We start from the raw sequence: 23,960 nt of genomic DNA, 5'->3' as shown, positions 1-23,960 counted from the left end.
GCAATAGAGGCGGAAAAGTAATTGAACTTTGCCGTCTTTATCGCCACTAGGTAGGTCTTAATATGCGACCTTACCAGTGTTCGGTCAGATTCAGCGCGACTGGCCCTCCAACCGCTCTCTAGGCGTCTTTTCCGGCGTTTCATCTCCCTCAGTTCCTCGGTAAACCAAGGAGCCGCGAGGGATCGACACCGGGTCAGAGGCCGCAAAGGCACGACTCGATCCAAGGCCCCACCAGCCGCCCGGTCCCAGGCAGCTACTAGGTCCTCGGCCGAGTCGTGTGCCAGATCATCAGGAATATGATTAGACCCTAAATGAATGGTTGTAAATCAAGGACTACCTGTATACTATTGGCCCTAATATCCCTATACCATGAATGTATAGGAAGCTGTTCTGTTATGAATCAACTCATGAGTTCCTCATACTCAGTCTTACCCATTCTAAACGTTTCCAGGCCTTAAAGCTGAGATATTTCCCATATCTTTAAATTAAGACAATTATTTGAGGTCTTTGGGATTGAATAGCAAAGGGTGCACAGCGCTTGCCTTGAGTGTAATCTTATATACCCAGGCCTTGGCATTAAGATTGTGGCATCTCTTCTTCTTTAGGGTTTTCTTTTAAGCAAAATATGTGCATTAAGCATATTGGAAGTTGGGTGTACACATTTTAATACTGATTTCTTTTTTCCACAATTGCAATGGAAAATTTTGCCACTTTGAAAAATTGGCTATTTGAGAGATGTGATTCCCCACCCACCCCACCTCACCCCCAGTTTGGTCTTGTGGAAGATAAAGATATTGTCCTGCCTCCAGAAATGTAGGATGATTCAGCTGTACTGAAAGGGAGCTAACTTCTTCATCCTTTCAATTATCTAAAGGCCAACTCCATGTTTGCAGTGGAAATATTCAAGTGGAAATATTCAAATAAAAGAACAACTGCCTGACAAGGACACTTAAATTTGGATGTGGTCTGTGAACAGGAGGCTGGTCTCAAAGGCCCCTTCTGGTTTCATAATTCTGTAATTGTCTTTTATCCTTTGCCTCAGTCATCCACAGACCTGCTCTAAACTGCCCTTTTCTATCTGTTTCTAGTATATCCCAAGTATTACAACATCTAGAATAACATCTTCCCCTGAGCAGTTTTCAATGTAGTTTAATATGCTATTTTATTTAGATGTAGTTGCTTTCTTATTCTTACTCTAGTCACTTTTTCTCTTTTGTGCCTTTTCTTGTCCCTGAGATCATACAGTAGATTGTTTTACTACTTAATCTTAAAATGCTAAAGGTATAAATCAGGGGTGGGTTCTATTTACCTTTACTACCATTTTGTAGCGGAGCGTGCACTTGCGCTTGCTTCGCTCACGCACACTTGCGTTTCTGCACATGCGCAGATCGTCAATTATGACATCCGGGCGAGTGGGCGGAGCCTCCCACCGTTTTTAGTACTGGTTCTAAAGAACCGGACAGAACTGGGAGCAACTCACCACTGGTATAAATAGAAGAAACTGCTCATTGGCTACAATTCCTAAATCTAGGGTTATGTGTTCCTCACAAGGATGTTCCCTCTCATGAGAATTTCTTAGGGATATCTTGATAGAGGCGATGGGTTCAACTTCATCTGCAATATCCTTTGCTCTAGAAGTCTACTAGGAAGCAATAATATTGCACAATTAGATTTATGCATTACCCCAGGTGACCACAGGATGTCGCAAAGCACCAACTTAGAATTCCTGTTTGCTTGAGGAGAGTACAGGGGTCAAATCAATGTTTCTGAATAGGAAAATACTGTATTTATAGAGTATTTTCAAACTTCAAACTTCCCTCTTCATATTTCAAACAAATGTATTTTTAGTGCAACTGAATCTATTTAACTAGCAAAACTCACTCTTTCTCTCTCTCTCTCACCCTCCCCCCCCTCTTCAAGTTATAGAATAGAATAGAATAGAATAGAATTTTTTATTGGCCAAGTGTGATTGGACACACAAGGAATTTGTCTTGGTGCGTATGCTCTCAGTGTACATAAAAGAAAAGATATGTTCATCAAGAATCATAAGATACAACACTTAATGATAGTCATAGGGTACAAATAAGCAATCAGGAAACAATATCAATATAAATTGTAAGGATACAAGCAACAAAATTACAGTCATACAGTCATAAGTGGAAGGAGATGGGTGGTGGGAACGATGATAAGATTAATAGTAGTGTAGACATTATTTATGAAATGCCATTACTTTTGTTTTGAAATGTATTTTAATACCCTCCTTTTCTATCCTGGCAAATCCCTTTTTAGTGCTTGGGACATTTTATTAAGCCAAAGATCATGATATAATATGATTGATTTGATATGAGCATGCACACTCACATTTGCAAACCGGTAGGGAAGGTAAGTGAATCCCACGTTTAGTCCAGACTATGCGTGAGGCTCATCGATTTGAACGCTTTTCCACAGAGTCGACAGATGGCTATGAACCATGATGGCTCTATAACGTTCTCATTTTCAAAAGCAAAGTTTCTGGGATGCAACATCAGCAACATGCTGTTCTTGCTTTCCTGCCTCACATGCAGGTTGGCCAAAATGATAAACAGAAAGTTGCCCTGCTAGGCCTCTTGGCAGGCCCAGGGAGGCATTCCTTATGGCCCAATTTGGTTGCACTTTGGAAGATGCGACTTTGCTAAGCTGGGGGGGGGAGGGGCGTCCATGGTAAGTGCTGTTTAGAAGAACCCAGCCCTGGCAGCAGAGAAGAGCTGCCAACATAATGCAGCTTTACCTCGACTCTTCATTCTTCTCTCCTACAGCTGCTCGGTGTTTTGCAGTCTGGGAAAGTAAACAGTCAAGCATCTACGCCATGACCTGGGACAAGCAAGGCCTGTCTTAGGAGGGCAGAAGGAAAAATTAGGGTTGCCAGACCACGTTGGCAATATGGTATATAATTTTTGTTTGATGACCTGGTTGATAATTAGCAACAAAATAGACTTTGAACTGTGGCATTTTGGATAGCAAACCTTTCTAGACTATACCCCAAATCTATTTTTAGTATTTATACTGAACAATAAGGATAGAACAGTAGTATACTGTTCTGTCCTTACAGACTGGGTGGCTTTTTTGCAAGGGAATAAACCATACCACTATTTTTTTCTTCACATAAAGACAGAGAAGAAATATGCTTTTGCACTTGACTAAACATATTTGTGCTTTTTTGCCATTATGGGAGACTATTCTCTGCCTCTTGTTCTGAGTTGAAAAACAGTTTATATTTGCATGAGACAGGCAATTACAAGCAGCCATTTTTGCACAATGTTTAAAACTTGCTTAATTTTAAACTCTCTCTCTCTCTCTCTCTCTCTCCCTCCCTCCCTCTGTGCACATGCATGACAGCAAGGGAGAGAGGAAGAGGAAGAGAGAGATGTAAAGCCAGTCCATTTGCTTGCTTGCTTTATAGTGTGGTGTATTGTGAATACTCAAAAAATGGGTTAAACTCAATAACCAGGTTATGCAAATGAAGTCTATAAATAAACTTGAAGAGGAAGTTACTTCTGTGTTTCTTTAAAGTATATTTTAAGAAGGCTGATGGAAAGGCTGTGTTTGGATTTAAAATCTGCAAGAGGTATTTTATTGTATTGCAAGACTAGTCCGTTTTGTATGAAGTTTTATGAATTGTCTTATTGCCTAAAGCTAATTCTATTACCAATTTTTCCTAAAAGCCAAGGACAAGATTAGTGAAATGGAAGGACAATATTATGTGGGACATTACTTATATGTATAGCCTTCCTATATCACAAAAACTGAGCGAGAAAAAAAAAATAGAAATCACAATGACAATAATGAGGAGGGGGCTGGGTTGTTTGTCAGGGCTGATTGCGCAGGCATGGCCCAGTATAGACTTAAGATACACCTGCATGTTCTGTCTTGACAAAGTCTTCAATAATGTAGCAATAGAAACATTAGAGAAAAATCACAATTTTCCAAGTGGAAAAAAGCTTCTTAGGAATTTCACTTAAAAACAACAACTGCTTTTTAGGACACTGTAGCCCACAATGGCCTTAATGTGATGGAGAAAATAGAGGTTGACCCTAGAGAAGTAGAGCAGAGAAGAGAGTATTAAAACCTTCCTTTAATAGCAAGATTCCTAACCCTGCCCTCAATTTTATTTTGTTTAGGAGAGAGAGAGAGAGAGAGAGAGAGAGAGAGAGAGAGAGAGAGAGAGAGAGAGAGAGAGAGAGAGGCAGCCTTGTGAAATCCTGTCTTGGTCATAGTTCCATCTTCAGCAGGTGAGATAAGGAGATAAACCGATGGCTGGAGCCAACACTGACCTTATCTCTCTTCTGCCTGAGGATACAGATGGTGTGGAAGAATCTTGTAGATATCATTCTGAAGCACAGATACTTGTACCCACAAGTTCATGTTGTTGACTGTGTAACAAGCACATGTTTTCACGGAGAGAGAGACATTTTAGGTATACGACATGCTCACTGTAACAAGTATAAACCTTTTATTGCGAAGAAGGACATTTGTAAGTAACTGCGAAGCCTATATCTCTATATTAAACCTTGGCTACTTCCCAAAAAAACGAGAGACCATTTAGCAAAACTTTCAGAGGAGAGATAGACATTGTATCTGGAGAAAGTAATGGATGGGATGAGGGCCAACAAGTTAAAGCTCTCTCTTGATCAATTGGGAGGATAAATGCAGGACATTCATCCGCTCAAAGTAGTTGATGTTCATCCTGCTCTAAATGGGACTATATAGTCCCTAAATAAGGGCTGGGGGAAAAAAACACACCCTCCAGTAGTCTCCATCTGTCTTCCGGTCTGGTTTTCTGCTTGAACCTGTTCCTGAATTTGTAATAACAGCCTCCTCTTTGCAAGCAGCTCAGATGAATTGCCAATAAGTATGGTTCAGCCACTGTGTGCTTTTTCAACAAATAGATGGCCAATATCTGACAAGAACCACTTTTGCAAATAGGGGAGACCACGTGTTTCGGCTGTCCACCCATTCTTCAGTCAGGAAAGACATTGGGCAGGTGAACCTGGTCTAATATCCAGTGGGACACCAAAGAGCCTGAGCTTTCCTCTTCAGCTTGTATGGAGTACTGCTGTTCATGCAGGGAAAGACAGGAAGCTAAGGCTCCCATTGACACAGCTGGCTCCCTGCTTCATCCTGTGTGGAGAAATGTAGGATATTAGGGATGGGTCCAGGGGTGAAATCCTACCGGTTCAGACCGGTTCAGGAAAACCACTAGGGATTATGGGCATCAGTTTGCCGAACCGGTAGTAATTACCCCTCCTTGGCCCCACCCACGCCCAGCCGATCGCCGCTCACCTGGCCGCTCAATATTCCACAGAATTCAATGTTAAATGCAGCAGAGAGAATGCTAACTTTTCTCCCTCCATTTGGAATGGAGCTGCTGCAGCCTGTCCCTTTAAGGTAGTCCCCAGGAGGGAGGGGGATGGAGGGGAGCAGCTGGAATGGAGCCATTTTTGTGAAAGGCAGGAAAATGGGGAAGGGGATTTTCCTGCCTGTCATCCATTCCTCAATCTCAGCACAGACTGAGGGAAGGATGGTAGGCAGGAATATTCCCCTCCCCATTTTCCTGCCATTCGCGACAAGGAGTGACTGGGAGGGGAGGGGCCAGTGAGGAGCCCCTCGATGTGAGTGATGTCGAGTTGGCCAAGCCCACCCAGTCACATGACTTCTGCCCCAACAAGCCACGCCCACAGAACCGGTAGGGGAAATTTTTAAATTTCACCACTAGATGGGTCTTTAATGAAGGGGCAGGGACTTGCCCACCTGATCCTCTTAAGTTCGACCTCTGGATCATCCAATTTGCCCAAGCAGGGAGGGAATGGATCCAGTGTCTAGACTAGACATGATTATCTGCCCTGCTCTAAAAGAAATAAGTGTGTGTTCTCTCATGTCTAGCTAATTTCCAGATTGGCGGTGGATTTAAGTATTAACTGAAATTGTCTTTTTTTCTTTTATTGCAGACCTCCGTGCTAGTTTCTGTTGAAGTTTATAGTAGTTTATTTAATAATGAAAGCTGACAGTACATCGGTTTTCAAATCTGCTCTCTCTCTCTCTCTTACTTTCTCTCTCTCTCACACACACATACATCTTTTTAGCTGAGCGGTGTGCATCTGTATTATAGAACAAAAGCGATGTCTTCATGTTCCATTAAAGTACACTTGAGACCAATGGACTGGAAATTTGAAGCTGAATCTGGAGCCTGGAAGTCTGCAAAACATAATACAGATTTTCAAATATATATAAACAGATATGACACTTACTTGAATGCGTGCTTGTGAACGTTTTTATACATTTTACTTTTGTTGTGTAAGACCCAGCATTAAAATTTGCTCTCCTCACAAACTGCTTTAGATGAAAAAAATGTGATGGGCTTTGATTTGGTTGGTTTACAGTAGTTGATGAAAAAGAAATTGTTACCTGCGTAACTGCAACTTTGATGGTGCCATGTTTTTCTACAAAAATGTATCTAGAAAGAAAGACATCACCACGTCCCCTTCTGAGCAGATCTTATTTATTATATAGTTTCTGGTACAAGGTCTCGGCTAGGTCTAAAGAAGCAGGATTGAAACTTCAGAACATAATTCAATCTTCTAACTTCAATGGAGACATCTATTGATAGGCATCTGATTTCTCAGCAAGAAATTTGGGCTCGTTACGTTTCATAATCCAGCCTTTAGAAAGAGAGAAGTGTATGCTGTGTGTGTGTGTGTGTGTGTGTGTGTGTGTGTGTGTGTGTGTTGTATCTATGCAACTCTGGGTAAGACACCAACTCATATCTGAATTCCTGAATATGCTCACAGAACATATCTTCTGTGTTCTTACGGCTTTCTGTCTCCCTTCTTCTTCAAGCTAGGGAATTCTGGGAGTTGAAGTCCATTCATCTTCAAGTTGCCAAGGTTGAGAAACGCTGCGATACAGGTTCATTTAGTGACTGTTCAAAGTTACAAAAGCACTGAAAAAAGGAACTTATGACTATTTTTCACACTTATGATCGTAGCAGCATTCCCTTGGTCACCTGATCAAACTTCAGATGCTTGGCAACTGACTCGTATTTAAATAAGTTGCAGCGTCCCAGAGTCACCCGATCACTTTTTGTGACCTTCTGCCAAGCGAAGTTAATAGAGAAGCCAGGTTCACTTAACAACCTTGTTAATAACTTAACAACTGCAGTGATTCACTTAACAACTGTGGCAAGAAGGGTCGTAAAATGGGGCAAAACTCACTTAACAACTGTCTCACTTAGCAACAGAAATGTTGGGCTCAATTGTGGTCGTAAGTCATGGACTATCTGTGCAATATTGACCACGAAAATTACACAGGAGAACCATGTCAACATGCTGCTGGGCTATTTGCATCATCCCCATCCGGCAGCTGTAATTAAATTATAAACAAACCAATGTTCTTATCACAGATCTCCCACTTCCCGTATAACGGAAGCCTCAGCCTCACAATCATCTTTTGATGTGCAGTAAGTGGAGATTGTGATTTAGCAAGGCCCGCAGTTTGCTTCACAGCTTGAGCTAGTTTAAATATCATATGTTGCTGAAAGATGAAATCAAAGATACATTACTTCAAATTTGCCCTTGCTTCAGTTCTTAAGTATTAGCCATTGACTGAAATGGGTGGCCATAGAAATTGAACAAATAAATTATAAAATAAAACATAAAAGAATAAATAAATTAGCACTCTCATAGATTAAAGTTTATTTCCCCAATTTAAGTGCTAATAACTCAGAAGAACTGGCTCTTCCTCACCCTGGTAAGAAGCCCATCATGTCCTGTGACCAGAATCAGTGAGTCTGATTCAGGGGTGGGCTCCACTTACCTTTACTACCGGTTTCCAGCGGGAGCGCTTGCGCTTGCGCTTCTGCGCGTGCACAGATCACCCATGATGATGTCATGGCGGGTGGGCAGAGCCTCCCGCTGGTTTTACTACCGGTTCTATAGAACCAGACCGGATCGGGAGCAACCCACCACTGGTCTGATTGTGATGTGGGTGATGCTGGGGAGAAGCCTTCTCTTCTTTTCTCCATCCAGTCCATTGGTCTCTCCCCTTTCGTTTCTCTCTGAAGAAATAGGAGAAAAGCTTGTCAGTTCAATCCTCAGCTAAACTTTCCAGTGAACCCATGGATGCTTCAGAAATGGCCTGCTCCATTTGTGGAACGATATAGGATGATCAGATGTCCCCTCCTTTTATATTTGTATATATTTATATTTATTTATATATTCATTTTTTTCTTAAATACAAAAACCCACCTTCTTTGATATCACTAAGAGCCATCAATTAATATTTCCCAGCAGTGGAGATCAGGGAAGATAATTGGTAAAGGAAATTGAAAAGTCCCAGAGGTTCACAGTCAAGGATAAGAGGAAGGAAATGATTGAACCATTTCATGCCATACCTATTCATAATGAACAAAATGATGTTTTGTGCAGGAGGAAATGAAAGTAAAATATAAAAGGCACCCCCAACTCTCATGAGGGCAGTGCTACTGAAAAGTATAGAAATTAGAGGACTAAAATGCTCAGCATGCCGAACAAAGTGTTTGGTGAGAGCAGTACAAAAAACAAGAGTAAAATCATCATTTTACTGGAATTCCAGGCATTTAAAACTGAGGCGCCTGGAAACAGAAATAGTGCTTTAATAAACTGCAGATAGGGACTGTTTATGCTACCTTCCAAAGCATTGCCTGGTCCTGATATGAGTAATATGCAAACATGTTCTACCTGGCATTTAGGTCCTTGGCCTTAGGAAGGGAAAATGGACTTCGTTCAACATTTGTTTCCATGAAATGGATGTGCAAAAGAGGGCAGCTATGCATCTCAGGTTTAATGTCGACTCTGCACAGTGTGGAAAGGCAGATGCTTAGGCCAGAGAAAAGGTGTTGTAAAACGTGACTCAGTTGTAATGGTTCTTGGGTGGAATAATACATTCCTGCATTGCTCAGGTTAAAAGGCTGAACTATTTGGCCTGGAAGCAAGATTGAGCTGCAGGCAGGTGAGAGGGGATCTGGCCATTAGTTCTCAGCAGGTCCGGGCAAGGTTGGAGAATGTAGTTTCTTATCCTCTCTCACCCATAAACATTCCTGCTGAGCCAGTCATCTGTTCCTTAGATAAAGTCATGCCATTTGAATTCCAGCTGGAATGGACAGGAATAACAAACTCAGGTGTCTTGCAGGGACTATCAAGAAACAGGGACAAAACTCAGCTGAAGCCATTCTTAAAATCAACAGGATGACTGATGAAGAACATGCATGATCCTTACCCTCAGCATCCAAATGCCACGTAGCCTTTGTGTGCTAAGTTAAGGTCAAGATGGGTCAGCCTGAGAAGAAATACTGTCTCCACCCGATGCCCAATGGAATGGCTAGTCTGTGCTCTGTTGCTTTGCCCCCTTGCCACTCCAGGTGACCAGACAGGAATTTCTACCAGGGTGGTGGGTCGTAATTCTTTCTTTTCTTTCTCTTCCCTTAGGTTGCAGTGGGTGAATAACTATTAGAACGAACAAGGACTCTGCTAAGCAAGCAAAATCTAAATATGAACAATGAGCCACCTAAGAAAATAACCAGAAGAGAAGTGGGAAATAATCACAACAAAAAGGCATGCTTTGTTGTGGTTTAGTCATTTAGACTTGCTGACGGTTCATGTCCTGCTGGACAATTTTTTTTTTTGCCAGAACTAATTGCTTCTTTTTAAATTTATGCTTGTATCATCAGTGATATATTGATCATCTTCTCTTCTGTCAACCTTTCTTTTTATTTTGCCTTTGAGTTTTCCAAGCATCAGGGTCTTCTCCAAAGCCTGGCTTTTATATTATGTGCCCAAAATATTTAGCTTCACTGTTACTGCTGCCAGTGAACCCCCTGGTTTTTTTTTTAATCTAGCTTTGATTGATTTGTTCCTGTTGCGGTCTAAGGTTTTCTCAACAATTTCCTGCAGCACCTCAGTTCAAAGGCATCTCTTACCCTACATTCTGCAGAGTTTCCAGAAAAGGAAACACATTTACACTTTGTGAAGCGTTGTGCGTCTGTGGCTTCTGACTAGATCACGGTGGAGAGTCATGATGTAAAGGGACATAGAGGTATCACCAAACAAAGGACAAATGTGCAAAGTCAAAAGAATAAAATCCTCTCAGATGATACACTGACACTATGTTTGTTGTCCATGTTGTCTCTAACATGGAATTTAGCTTGTTCAGGAATAAAGCAAAGAGCAAATTATAACTTTTTATCTTGTTCTGAGAAGACCAAACTGAACTCATAGAGGGACCATCTCTTATGGATTTGTTAGTTACAGTTGTTCTCAGAATGATCTGAGCAGTAATAGATGAGCACATTGCTTATTTGCTTTTAAGCCAAAATTCAGAATGATTTTAATATCGTGTATTACACACCACATTCAGCTATGTGCCTCATATAGTAAATGAATCCATAGTGCCATTTTTACCACCAGCATACAGAGATCTTTAACAGATGTTTCAGACATACTGTGTCATGTAGAGCCCTAGACCACCCCAACAATGCCCTTGATGTGATGTCTCGCTGCCTGGAGGCTGTGCGGGTCTGGATGGGGAGAAATAGGCTCACACTCAACCCTTCCAAGACCGAGTGGCTGTGGCTTCCAGCATCCCGATATAGTCAGCTGGTGCCATCACTGACTATTGGGGTTGAATCCCTGCCCCCCACAGAGAGGGCTCGCAATCTGGGCATCCTCCTGGATGCATGGCTGTCTTTAGAAGACGACCGTGGCCAGGGGGGCTTTTTATCAGGTTCGCCTGATTCGCCAGTTGCAGCCCTTTCTGGACCGGGATGCCTTGCACACGGTCACTCACACCCTTGTCACCTCCCGGCTGGACTATTGTAATGCTCTCTACATGGGGCTCCCCTTGAAGAGCACTCGGAGGCTCCAGCTGGTCCAGAATGCGGCTGCGCAGGTGGTTATGGGCGCAACCCGTTGTGCACACGTGACACCCCTCCTGCGCGAGCTGCACTGGCTCCCAGTGGTCTTCCGGGTGCGATTCAAGGTGTTGGTTACCACCTTTAAAGTGCTCCATGACATAGGACCCGGGTATCTTCGAGACCGACTTCTGCCACCAATAGCCTCCCACCCGCCAGTCCGCTCCCACAGAGAGGGTCTCCTCAGGGTGCCATCAGCCAAGTTATGTCGGCTGGCGACACCCAGGGGGAGGGCCTTCTCTATGGGAGCCCCTGCCCTGTGGAATGACCTGCCCCCAGAAATGCATAAAATCTCCAACTTCCGTGTATTTCGCTGTGCCCTCAAGACCCTGTTGTTTTGCCAGGCAGGGCTATCAATGTAATGATTTTTAAATTGGGTGTTTTAAATTTTGGGGGTTTTAAATTTGAGCCGAAATTATTTAATTATTTTAGTTATTTTTAACTGATGTCTGTCTTTGTGCTTTTAATAGGCTGTACACCGCCCTGAGTCCTTCAGGAGAAGGGTGGTATAGAAATAAAATTATTTATTTATTTATTTATTATTTAAATAGCTACAGACCTTGGATGCCAGTTACTGACATTAAACCAGATGCCCTGCTGGAAAATCACTATAGGTGCAATATCTAGTTTACAGTGATCCAGTCATTTATGAGTATGGTGGTCATTTCAGTTCCGTACAACAGCCTGGTTGAAAACCCAGGTGGGAGAGCTTGTTTCTTGGAGTTTCATAACAGAGTATGCTCTGTGAACAAAACCACTGGTATTTTGAACTGCCCTGTTCTTCCAAATGGTCACACATCACTCCTATTTCAGTAAGCATAGATATTGGCTTTTCTTTGACCAAATAATTCAATTTAGCCATCTCAGCAAGTTCCATCATCTTCATCAACTATTCCTCCATTGTGGGTAGTCCCAAATCTTTATCTGTGCATACAATTATCTTGCTGTTGTTATCATGTAGAAAAACAAGATTGCATGACTTTCCCCCAAAAAAAGTTTGTCCCTCAATCCCAAAAGAAAATTCTGTGGTCTTTGGTCTTTGAGATCCCCTAAATCAGTGTATTCATTTGAAGCAGTGGTGGGATTCAAAAAAAATTTCTACCGGTTTTGTGGGCGTGGCTTGGTGGGCATGGCTTGGTGGCAGGGGAAGGATACTGTAAAATCTCTATTCCCACCCCACTCCAGGGGAAGATTACTGCAAAATCCCCATTTCTTCCCGATCAGCTGGGACTCGGGAGGCAGAGAATAGATGGGGGCGGGGCCAGTCAGAGGTGGTATTTACCGGTTCTCTGAACTACTCAAAATTTCTGCTACCGGTTCTCCAGAACTGCTCAGAACCTGCTGAATACCACCTCTGATTTGAACATTTTCTTGCTTTTTTTTACATAGCCACCAAACATGATAAAATGTCTCTTCTTGTTGTTCACATCTCCAGCATATCACTTCTATTTTCAGTACCATGTATTAGAAGATTTCACATTAATGTGGAGTTCCACATTAATGTGAAGTCCCTCAACTATTTTAAAGGAAAAAACAGATAAAGCTATGTGTCACATCAATGACATCTTAATCCATCACCTCCAGATTATGTCCCATAGGGGTTTCATAATTGCAGTAAGAAAGAAGCAGGATCATTTTTAAAAGAGAGTTCAGATATTTTATGTTCAGTCAGCATCAAATAAACTGTGGACCAAATGCTTTAATCAGTAATAAATCCAGCAGATATCAGACTATTCTGAGCATTTTAAACAAAGAAGCTATAGCTGACATCTCGCAAGTCCCTTTAGTTCTGAAAATACAGAGCTCAGTGATTGTGTACCTGCAGTGTGAAACAGACTGAAGTTTATTGGTGGAAGTGGTTTCATATAGATGCTAAATAGGTTAGGAAACGAATCCCATGACTTAGTCATCCCAGAGCAGCTTTACAAATTTCAGTACCATCCTCTGGAAGCCACTAATCATGTAGTTGCAGAATCTACTATAATGGACAATGCTCTCAGCTCTACTCTAGACAGTTGATCAAATATTGAAAACAGGTGAGGGCTATGAGAAATACAGTGAGTTGTATTTATTTATTTATTTATTTATTTATTTATTTATTTATTTATTTATTTATTTATTTATTTATTCGATTTGTATACCGCCCTACTCCCGAAGGACTCAGGGCGGTGAACAGCCAAACAATAAAATAACATAGACATAAAAAATTTAAAAACCAGATAAAATCAAATTAAATTATTTTGGCCCAGACAGATTAAAACACCCCAATAATTTAAAAACAGATTAAAATTTACATATTTAAAAGGGAAGAGATTAGGCCAAGCCCGCCTGCTGGAATAAAAAGGTCTTCACAGCGCGGCGGAAGGTGCGCAGATCCGGGATTCTCCTATCTTTTTCATAATAGAACCCCACAAGATTGCCAGATCAGTTTCATGCAATTGTCAACTAGTTTGTAAAAAGATTGAACTGGAACTGGTGATAAAGTGAGTGAAGCCCTCTTCATTTCTCACCTGACTTGAAAATTTCACCAAAAATAATGTTTGGTGTATGTTTGTGAACTGATTATATGGGACATCCCATGCATATCTCTTTTTTGCATTTCTTCTTATCCCAGGCAAGAAGTCTGGATGATGATGGTGATGATATGGAAAGAAATTATGGGGGACAATTTCCTTCCCAAATGGGATGGGTCTATGTCTCAGAGGAGAACAGAAGTTCTCTGATCTCTGATCTCACTCATGTAAAGAATTTTTGCTGGTAGAACTTCTTACAGGCCTCTGACCAGTGGTGTATTGCTGCTGGTTCGCGCCCACAAGCGAACCGGTAGCAGCCGAAATTGAAACCCACTACTGCCTCTGACTGATGACTTTGAAACCTCCTGCCAATCACAGTGGATGGATGATCTTGATCTTATACGGACCGATGGGCCAAAATGCAATATGGCTTCATATGTTCATAAGCAGCTATCTGCAGCTTAAGATAAGAGAAGCTTATGGTCACCGAGAGAAAGAGCGAGAACACTAACAGGAACTCATAACAGAATGAGATAATGACTTTGTTTTTTCATCCCTTCAAGCCTGCCTTGTCACACATTTCTATGCTAAAGGAAGGGCTACCTAGCAGACCTTGTCAGCAAATTGAGCAAAAATTGCAGGGTAAATTCTTATACCTTCATTCTCCACCAGATCCTGGAAACTCATTCTGTAAATATGCATCTGTTGCAAAAACAGAGGCCGGCCAGTGGGTTTCACCTCGGTGACCGGATACAGCAGGTATTTGGTTTGAAACACTGTTTGAATCATTAGGCTCTTGAGTGTCACACAATTGTTCCATTACTAGAGAGTTTTTATTAACCTTCTGTCCTTTTTTGTAAGGCAGGATGTGGGTGGGTAGCGAGCCAGGCCCGGAGATGTCTCTTAATGACTCAGAACAATGACCTACTGAGTATAAACTGGTTGGGCCAGTCCGTGGCGGAGCTGCTGCAGGAGAGTTCAAAGACCCAATTACATGTTAAAAGGAAATGCAGCCTAGCTACAAAACTGCAGCTCAATGCCTTCCAGCAATAACGAAGACTTTTGAAACACAAGGTAGTTTAACTCTGGATTCCCCAGACTTCAGCCTCCTTAATCAGGGGTTTAGGGAGAAAGCTCATGCTTTCAAATGGACAAATTCTCTGCATTCTGAAATGACAATGGCCCTTCTTGAACGTTGAGAAATACCACTCTTGGGAGGCCTTAGGGAGCAGACATCAATCAGTCATACCGAAATGGCAATACTTAGAGAGAGAGAGAGAGAGAGAGAGAAATTAAGCAACACACATCCTGGATTTCAGAAACAGAACAACAGAGTTGGAAAAGACCTTTGAGGTCTTTTAGCCCAAACCCCTACATAAGCAGAAAACCCTATACTTCCAGCGATGGAGCACCCACAGTCTGCAGGCAAGCCGTTTCACTGATTAATTGTTCTGACTGTTAGGAAATTTCTCCTTAGTTCCAGGTTGCTTCTCTCCTTGATCAGTTTCCATCCATTGCTTCTTGTCCTGCCTTCAGGTGCTTTGGAGAATAAATTGAGCTCTCTTCTTTGTGGTAGCCCCTTACATATTAGAACAGCACTCAGTTCTGTCTGTCCAGAACATCCTGAGACATTGAGAAGTGTATCATACTACCTGGGCATATGTAAAGTGCAAACCCTTGAAGCAAATTGGGATACCAAAGGATCTCTGATAAAACCAGATTAAACAATTGTTTAACAGTCTGGACTATCTACGCAGTCTAAACTCACCCTGAACATTTACAAAAAGCAGAAGAACAAGCTGTTGCTAATATGATGCCTACTGAACTATATGCAGAATATGCAGCAGTAGGACTTTCCTTAAATATACAGCTGAAACATTGAACAATCTTGCAGTGAGATGCAGAAACAATGCTTGTCTTAAAAAACTGGCCAAGCATATCCAAATTATTTTCTCTGCCCTCAATCTTGACCTCCAGCTTTTGCAAGCTAGTTTAAACACACATACACACACCAACACCTGACTCTTCCAACAGTTTTCAACCTCCACTCTCCACCTGTCAGGCACTTCACATCTGCCAATCATTCAACCTAATTTATTTTTTCATGCATTCCTCTCTTTCTTCTGCCTCTTAAAAAGTTAAATGCAGCAGAGTGCCACAAACTATGACTAAAGACTGCAACCTACTGATAACAGCCTTCTGCCCAAAGGGATATAGGGAAACACTGGAAATATCCAAGCCTGAAATGGGTAGCTTTACGGCTTTTAGCCACTGAAATCTATATTTCCGTAGCTCTTGAGTTCTATTCTGTCAGTATATTTAAATTCCCCCTTTGGTTGATGGGTTGGGCAAAAGGCGAAGGCTTTCTCGCCTATATCTCTCTATAGTGAGGATTTATCCAAAGGTTCAGATTTTAAGGATAGTTTCAGACTTGCAACTGTTACACAGTAATTACAGAAGTTTTCTTAACTGTTGTTAAACAAAATATTCTTTTAAAGTATATTCTATTGCAGTGATAGCGAACCTTTTCAGCACTAAGTGCCGAAAAGGGAGCACTTCGCGCACACTTCGTCTGGGCCGAGACCAGGAATAGGAGTTTCCTTAGACACAAGGGAGAAACAATTTTGTTTTATGGCACATATTTCTCTTATTAAAGATTCTAAATTGCAATGGCTGCAATGATGTAATAATGTGCTGTAGGAAACAGCAGATACCAGCAGCCGATATATTAGTATATTTCATTTCATTACAACTCCTTGACAGTTGAAATGTCTATTTTATCCTCAGGCACCTGTGTGTGGGGAGAGGGAGAGTCAAAAACCAGTTGTCTGCAATTACTGTAAGTTCGAATCTCACCAGGCTTCAAGGTTGACTCAGCCTTCCATCCTTTCTAAGGTAGGTAAAATGAGGACCCAGTTTGTGGGGCCAATAAGCTGACTTTGTATAAATATACAAAAGTATGAAGGCTATTGCTTAACGCATTGTAAGCCGCCCTGAGTCTCCGGAGAAGGGCAGCATATAAATCAAAATTTTTTTAAAAAAAAAATCAAGATGGCACCATGAAGTTGAAGCCCTGCACTCTTTTTATTGCATTGCATGTGCAATCTAGGCAAAAACGGGCAGGAGTCTCATGACCACACTCACTATCTTGATTATAGAATATAAACGGGCAACAAACCCCACCCCTTACTAGCACTGATGATATTACTTAGTTTGGGTAATGAAACGTTCCTCAAGAAAGCAAGCAAGCTCAGAAAGCACCAAACAGCCCTCATTTACTACAAATATTCTCCTTTATTGATACTACCTTGATTCTTTTTAATCTCTTCACCCCGATATCCATTAAATTAAATGGTACATGCAAATGAGATAATCGCTCCCCCCTCCTTTTTTTGATGCATCCATCTGTACTCTTTTCTTCTCTGTGTTTTGAGTTCCCCCATAACCTTCCATGAAACTGCAGGTGCTGCACTTCAGATGTTATGCTTCTGAGGCTCACCAGCAAATCCAACCCCCAAAGTCAGCATGTGTCCCATATCAAAACTGCTCACACAAACACAACTACAGCGAGTTCTACTGCATTCTCTTCAACACACATCAGACGAAGTCACCTAGGTTTCTGGCAAGATATATTATTCCTCATGCACACATTGCTACCAATGACTTGCTGGCAAAAAGAGATAGGGCCAGTTCAACAATTTGCTTCATAATTAGTCTTGCCAAGGTCTCCTGAAAAAACACTGATCTGTTTTATTCATTTAAAATTACATTTAACAAATCAAGAGTCCTATCCCCACAGTAAAAGAAAGTTGATGAAGGCAACAGCAGGTTTTGTTCAGCAGCAAGTACTCTGTAGCCAGCTTAGCTCTGTTTTCATGTAGGAAAGTGTCTCCTCTCTGTGTAAATAGTTTGACACATCTGCCAATGTGCGCTAAGGCCACCTAATTATGTATCAATGAAATTATATGTTTACTTTGCACTAGCTTGTCACTGCCAGCTCTCAATTATTGTATAGTCTTTCCGGGGCTACTATCAGGCTATGCTTAGAACGGAAGCCTGCTGAATCTGTCATATGCAGTCACTACCTTTCATTTAGCCTCTGATCTCTGTGTGTAGATGGGAAACTTTTGCTTCAATCCTTGCTCAATCATAAAATCAAATTTTTCATGAAACAGCATCACTCTCTCAGCCACTTATCTAGAATATTAGGACATACCCTGGAAGGTTCTCTTATAAAATAGAAGAGATAAATTAGAGGGATAATACAGAGGTGGGTTTCAGCAGGTTCTGACCAGTTCTGGAGAACTGGTAGCAGAAATTTTGAGTAGTTCAGAGAACTGGTAGTAAAAATTCTGATTGGCCCTGCCCCCGTTTATTCTCTGCCTCCCGAGTTCCAGCTGATCTGGAGGAAATGGGGATTTTGCAATAATCTTTCCCTGGAGTGGTGTGGGAATGGAGATTTTACAGTATCCTTCCCCTGCCACGCCCACCAAGCCATGCCATGCCCACCAAGCCACACCCACAGAACCAGTAGTAAAAAATTTTGAAACCCACTCCTAGGATAGTATATGTGGATGCCCAGGAAGATCATTATATGAACATTAGTGTTCAACTGGCATTGAAAAGACTCAGGTTCTAGTCCACCTTCAGCCTTACCTTAGAAGCTCATGGCATAATTTGAGGCCAATCATTCCCTCTCAGTCCAACCTACCTAACAAGATTTTTGCTATGAGGAAAAATAGGAGGCGGAAGCACTACTTTCAATAGGATTTTCAATAGGAGAACCAGTTCGGCCTAGTGGCAAAGGCTCCAGGCCAGGGAGGAGGAGACCGTGAGCTCTCTTCCTGCCTCAGCCATGAATACCATTGGGCCAGTCACTCTCTCTCACATCACAGGGTTGATATTGTGGGGAAAATAAGAGGAGGAAAATGGGTTGGAAGGTGTTTATCACCTTGAGTTATTTATATAAATAATAAATGTGGGATTTAAATAAATAAATATTTTTTTAAAAAAAAAACACATCAAAAAAGCATAGAATGGGGGGAAAAGAAAGGAAATCCCAGTCCAGTGCTCTCAAACTGGATCGCCCTGTGTCCCCCAGTGTCTAGAGAGCATTGGCTGGAAAGCTTATACTAACTAGCCCAATAAAGCTTTCCTTCCTTGCATCTGCCATTATACCCAGATTAGAAACAGAAACAAATAATGTCTTCTAATATTGTTACTATGAGTGTAATTTGGAAAATAATCTAATTTATATCTATGTAGGCATTATTAAAACATAAAGGTATTGGGAACCTCTCTATGACATTCCCAAAAAAATAAGATGAATAATTTAAGTGAAGATCTGCGGCCGAAATGGGATCTCTGCTGATTTTTTTCATTTGGAGTTGATCCTCCTATAGATATTTGTGGATGTGTTTGAATCCACATATCTCAGTGATTGTAACAGTAACAGTAACAGAGTTGGAAGGGACCTTGGAGGTCATCTAGTCCAGGGGTGGGCAATTGTGGCTCTTTTACAACCTGTGGACTTCAACTCTCAAGCTGTCTCAGGAATTCTGGGAGTTGAAGTCCACAGGTTGTAAAAGAGCCACAATTGCCCACCCCTGATCTAGTCCAAACCTCTGCTCATGCAGGAGACTTGTACTAGGGATTCGAACCGCCGAACTGCCAACTATTCTGATCGACAAGCTCAGTGTCTTAGCCACTGAGCCACCTAGTCAGGCTTAACAACTGTTCAAAATTATGTAACAGAACTCTATTAAGGTATGCTATGCCTCAAACTGAACTGTAGCTTGTCTGTTCTCACTGAGGGCTAAGAGAAATGCAACTCCCTTTACAGCAAGAGAAGCTACCTCTTGATTTGCCACTGAGTTACCATGGGACAAGTGTTGTTTCTCTTCCACATTCTTGGAATGGTCTCTCATCACATTAAGGCCTGTGACTTCTTGTCTTTTCAGGGCCAACTTTGCTTCAACAGAATTGCAAGTTGTAAAATGACCATTGATTGGTCAAGAAAGGAGAGGTACACGCAATGAGCATCAGTCTTGGTAACAGAACATTCAGAAACTCTGTCTTCTCTCTAAGCTACACTTTTTTAGCTAGACAGGATTATGGGGCTTGTCAGGTGAGGGAGAGACAACAATAAAGGCAGGAAATGTGCAAGCAGATGCAGATGCATGTATAAACAGACACACACGTGCACACACTCACAAACAGAGTGTATACAATTGGGTGGGTTAGGGCCTCTAGTTGTTGCTAGACTACATCTCTAGCACATTCAGCCAGCACAAACAATTCTGAGGGATATTGGGAATTGTAGTTCATCAACATTTCTTAGACCTGAGCAAGAGAAACTGAGAGGAGCCTCCTTAATGTTTCAGGATTGTCGGGCATTCGACCAATTTCAAATACTTTTTTTAAAGCTGATATTTAGAAGAAAAATTGCATAAAATTTGACTTCACTGAATTTCATTTGCATAGTGGTAATACAGTACTCTGAGCAAATGCACGTATAATTATTTAGGTCATCCATGAAATAGAATTATTTTTTTAAAAAATGTTGATTGATGGTGCTTTTTATTTTTCAACCCCTCTCTCTCGTTATAAAAAAAAGCTGACATTTGATATAGGAAAATCAAGATTTTGGGTCCTATGTTGAAGAATAATGAAGGCTGAATAAGTTTTGCCATTCAAGGTTTTTCCCCCTCCTTAAGAAAAGCCACTTTTCCTAGGGCCCTTCTAAATCTATCGGACTATATCTCACTAAATGATGGAAATTATCATTCAACATATATGGACAGCATCAGGTTAAGAAATGCTGAACCAGGAGTCCCTGGACAGGAATCTAGAGACCTCCCTATAAATAGTCAAGCTAAAGCAAGTCTGGTTTCTCTCACTTTTCAAATGGTTGAATTCTGCTCTCCAAAAAGGGAGGCCTTCATAGATTGATTAAAACCAGAACCAAATATTTCCTACTAGCACCACTAACCTGGACAAGAATTAGACTCAAGAAATCAGGTCAACAGGCTATTGCCTAGAGCAGTGGTATCAAACGTGATTTCATTGAGGGCCGCATCAGGGTTGTGTTTGACCTCGGGGGGGGCGGTGTGGCCAGGGTGGCCAGCTCGACATCACTCATGTGATGGCGGCCCGAGCGGTCTGCCAGTGAAAATGTGGTCCTGAGCTCCATTTCCGGCTATGATGGCCTTCTACAACCCTCTGCCAGAGAAAATGGAGCTCGGGAGGGCAGCACGCAGCCCTCTCAAGCTCCATTTTCTCTGGCAGAGGCACTGCTGGCCAATTCCTCACTGTTTCCAGGGTGGCCCCACGGGCCAGATCTAAGCACCCGTGGGCCAGATCTGGGGCCGGGGACTTTGAGTTTGACACCCCTGGCCTAGAGCATCTCTAATTGTAAAGAGACTTTACAATTACCACTCCTCTATGACTCAGGGCAAAAAAACCCTAGGGCCTCTCCGTGCAAAGGGCAGCCCCAGAGGACAGGGCACATTTGAAGCTAAGCACCCCCATCGGCACCTTCCCTATCCACAGTGCCCACCCTCTTTTGCTCTCCTGCCACTGCTGGCAGCCCTGCCCATTGCTGTGCTTGGGTTTGGCATGTCTCACACACAGTGAAAGAGAGCTGTAAGATGAGCTCAGTCCAATTCCAGAGATTGGGAGTTTGGTGCCACTGAGTCAGAGGAGAGGCGTGCGGGAGCTGGGGGGAAAGGAGAGAGAGGCTAAAAATATCACAGAAGAGCAACACACAAGGAGATCTGCTGGGTGGAAAACACAGCCAGGCAAGGGCAGGTAAAGACACCCAGAACAGACTTTGTCTCTCTCTCTGCTTAATTCCTGCTAAATTTCCAACCAAACATAAACCCCGATTTGCTGGGACTACCGTTTCCGAGGGCCAGGATGCCCAGTAGCAACAAGCTAGGAATTTAGACTGGGTTTTCTAGTAGGCAAGAACCCTATCATTCAGTTCACATATCAGGAAACACACTGATGTGCCTATTAATCCTCAGCTACTACTAACTATTACTGCCCAAACCACACAATCTCACACTTGATATCAAGGCATTTGTTACAATATTCTGTTTCACAACATCTGAACTATGAAATGTGGTTGTTTTTTAAACAAAGCCTGTATCTAGGAGTTTTGTAGCAGAAGGGAAACTGGGAGGTGGGACAGGGGAGTCACTGTACTCATGATCGCAGCCGGAGAGGAATGACGATCCGGCATCAGAGACGGCTAAACTTGTTCCTGGAGATTAGGATCCAGATTGATCACTCAGTAGAGCAAAGTTCAGTTGGAGAAGTTAGGAGATTCTTTAACTGCAGCAGGAAACGTCAGTTGTAGGTGCAAAAATCCCAGGAATACAATCTTTCCCTCTACACAATGCCTCCTTCTCTTATGCTTTTGAGCACTTGATCTGGAACCTTCTTCAAAGCACCATATCTCTCCCTTGTTCTTTTCTTGCTCTCTCAATGGCTCTTCTTGCCTTGGACACTTAACTCTTGATTGTCTTCAGTTCCCACTCAGGAAGACCACACAGGGAAAGATTCCTGCATCTTTTGGTAATGGGCTTGACTTCTGCACAACTTTTAAAACTCTAGGAACTTTTGCCCTTAGCCATCTCTTCTCTCCTCCTATTATCTGATTCACCAGCCACATGTCCCATACCTGAACACCAGCCCAAACTTAGGATTCTACTTCTACCCCAAAGTTGGTAATGCAGAAGAAATCAATGTTACCTTTGCTCCTGGGGCTTGACAGAAGCTTATTGATAACTTTTTCTCACTCTCTGGGAAGGTTGTGTTTGCTCAGCTGCTGGCAGAGGAAAGACCTTGTTTTTGTGGAGAAAGAATGTAGCAGTGTGGGAACAGGTGGCGGAGAGATACAGGGGTGACTGGGGCAGGGTGTGTGTGTGTGTGACAGCACTGCAGGTCAGGAGTTCTCTTCAAACCAGCAAGAGAGATTGCCTGCTCCTCTCCAGAATGACAGGAGCAATTCAAACACCCTGTAGAAAGTGTGTCTTCCATTACTACTGTATTTCCTGCTTTGGAGAAAAATGTAGACTTTGAAATTCTGACACAATTGTTAAAGGCAGCGAACAGCATTTATCCTTCGCAAGGGAGATTCGTGGAGGTCAATTTCTTTCTCTTCCAATGTTCTCAACAATGGCTGTTATGACAGCCTCCTTCCTATTTGTGTTGAAGGGAGAAGCGCTGCCAAGGGCTACTTAGCTGGCCAACTCCCCTAGGCAGTCTACTTGTATTCCTCTGAAAAGATCAAGTGATGGACTCTCTTATTCACGGAAATATTTACTGGATCCTCTTATGCTTCCTACTGCAATGGGATTAGATTAACCATAGTGAGTTTAACACCAGAGTCAGCATTGGAAAAGGGCAGCAGGGAAGGATCCAGCATTCCTTAGACTGTGGGTCTGTGGCAGTAGCAACTGGGCCTGTGCCTGCATGCATAGCCAGACAATAGCAGCATTGAGATGGGGATATTTCAAGAATCTGCTTGAGATCCTCATGCTGCACCCACAGAGATAAACCCTCTCTGAACAGCTCATGGGCTTTATGGCTTTCTACCCACTTCCTTTCCCATAGGGGCCTTGAGCTACACCCAGACCCACTTACCTTTCTTGCTGTACTGTATGTCTTCCCAGCTTCTGTGATTTGAGATCTTCTAAGTCTTTCCTTCTATTTTCTTTTTAGTGATGATATGGCCCTTTCCCTAACTTCTTGTCCTCTAGATGTATTGAACTGTAACTCCCAGAATCTAGTTAGCATTAGTACTAACTAGCATGGCAGAACATATGCTGGCCAATAACTCAGCAAGTTGGCCAATAATTTGGAGAAGACAATATGGGGAAGGCTGGCTAAAGACTTTTCAGCCTGTATTAGATCAGTTGACAAAGATATGCAAGAATGAAAAGGAATTTGGGTCAGTCAGTGTACACATTTGGATGCACCTGCACCATAAATGTTTCCCCTTCTGCCCAAATGTACATATGCCTTGTCCGGATGTCTCAGCTTGCCTCATCCTCCACTGGTTCCATGACTCGTTCTCTTTCCTGAGTGTATGAACACAAACAGCAAAGGAAGGAAAAAGATTAGGAATTCAGCATCACCATCAGAGCTTTTAACTGTTGGCACTATAGGAAGAAAGATCCTGGAAAAAATGAGTTTGGACCAGAAATGTGAAACATGGACACAGAAAGGCTCAACGCACTGAAATATGGGGCATAGAGTACTTTGAGTTGTGTAGACTGGTCGTTCTTTCAATCCAGAGTCAGTATAATTCTCATCAAATACTGAGATAAAATAGAGCTCTTGAATTCCTGCCCTATTTCTACTCCCATTTCTTCAGACCATTTTGTTTTGTTTTCATATTTTTTATAATCTCATTTCCAATTTTCATTCTCCCTTTATTTTTTTAATTGCCCCTTGCTACT

At 42.2% G+C, this 23,960-nt stretch overlaps 1 long non-coding RNA gene across 1 annotated transcript; it reads right to left on the bottom strand.

Annotated features, from left to right (window-relative positions):
- Positions 1-5,999: 5,999 nt before the first annotated feature.
- On the bottom strand, positions 6,000-22,341 carry LOC139309629 (uncharacterized). Its single transcript, XR_011599872.1, has 3 exons — positions 22,249-22,341; positions 7,849-8,089; positions 6,000-6,231 (listed from the first exon to the last, which is right to left on the bottom strand). It is a non-coding gene; the product is annotated as an uncharacterized lncRNA (long non-coding RNA).
- Between the last annotated feature and the right edge of the window lie 1,619 nt (positions 22,342-23,960).

Source organism: Pituophis catenifer, unplaced genomic scaffold, assembly GCF_029215685.1.
Source record: "Pituophis catenifer annectens isolate HBS135680 unplaced genomic scaffold, rPitCat1.0.hap2 SCAF_2, whole genome shotgun sequence".
In the NCBI taxonomy this organism is placed as follows: domain Eukaryota; kingdom Metazoa; phylum Chordata; class Lepidosauria; order Squamata; family Colubridae; genus Pituophis; species Pituophis catenifer.
The sequence above is the reverse complement of the archived record's forward strand: the minus strand, read 5'-3'. Positions and strand labels throughout refer to the sequence as shown.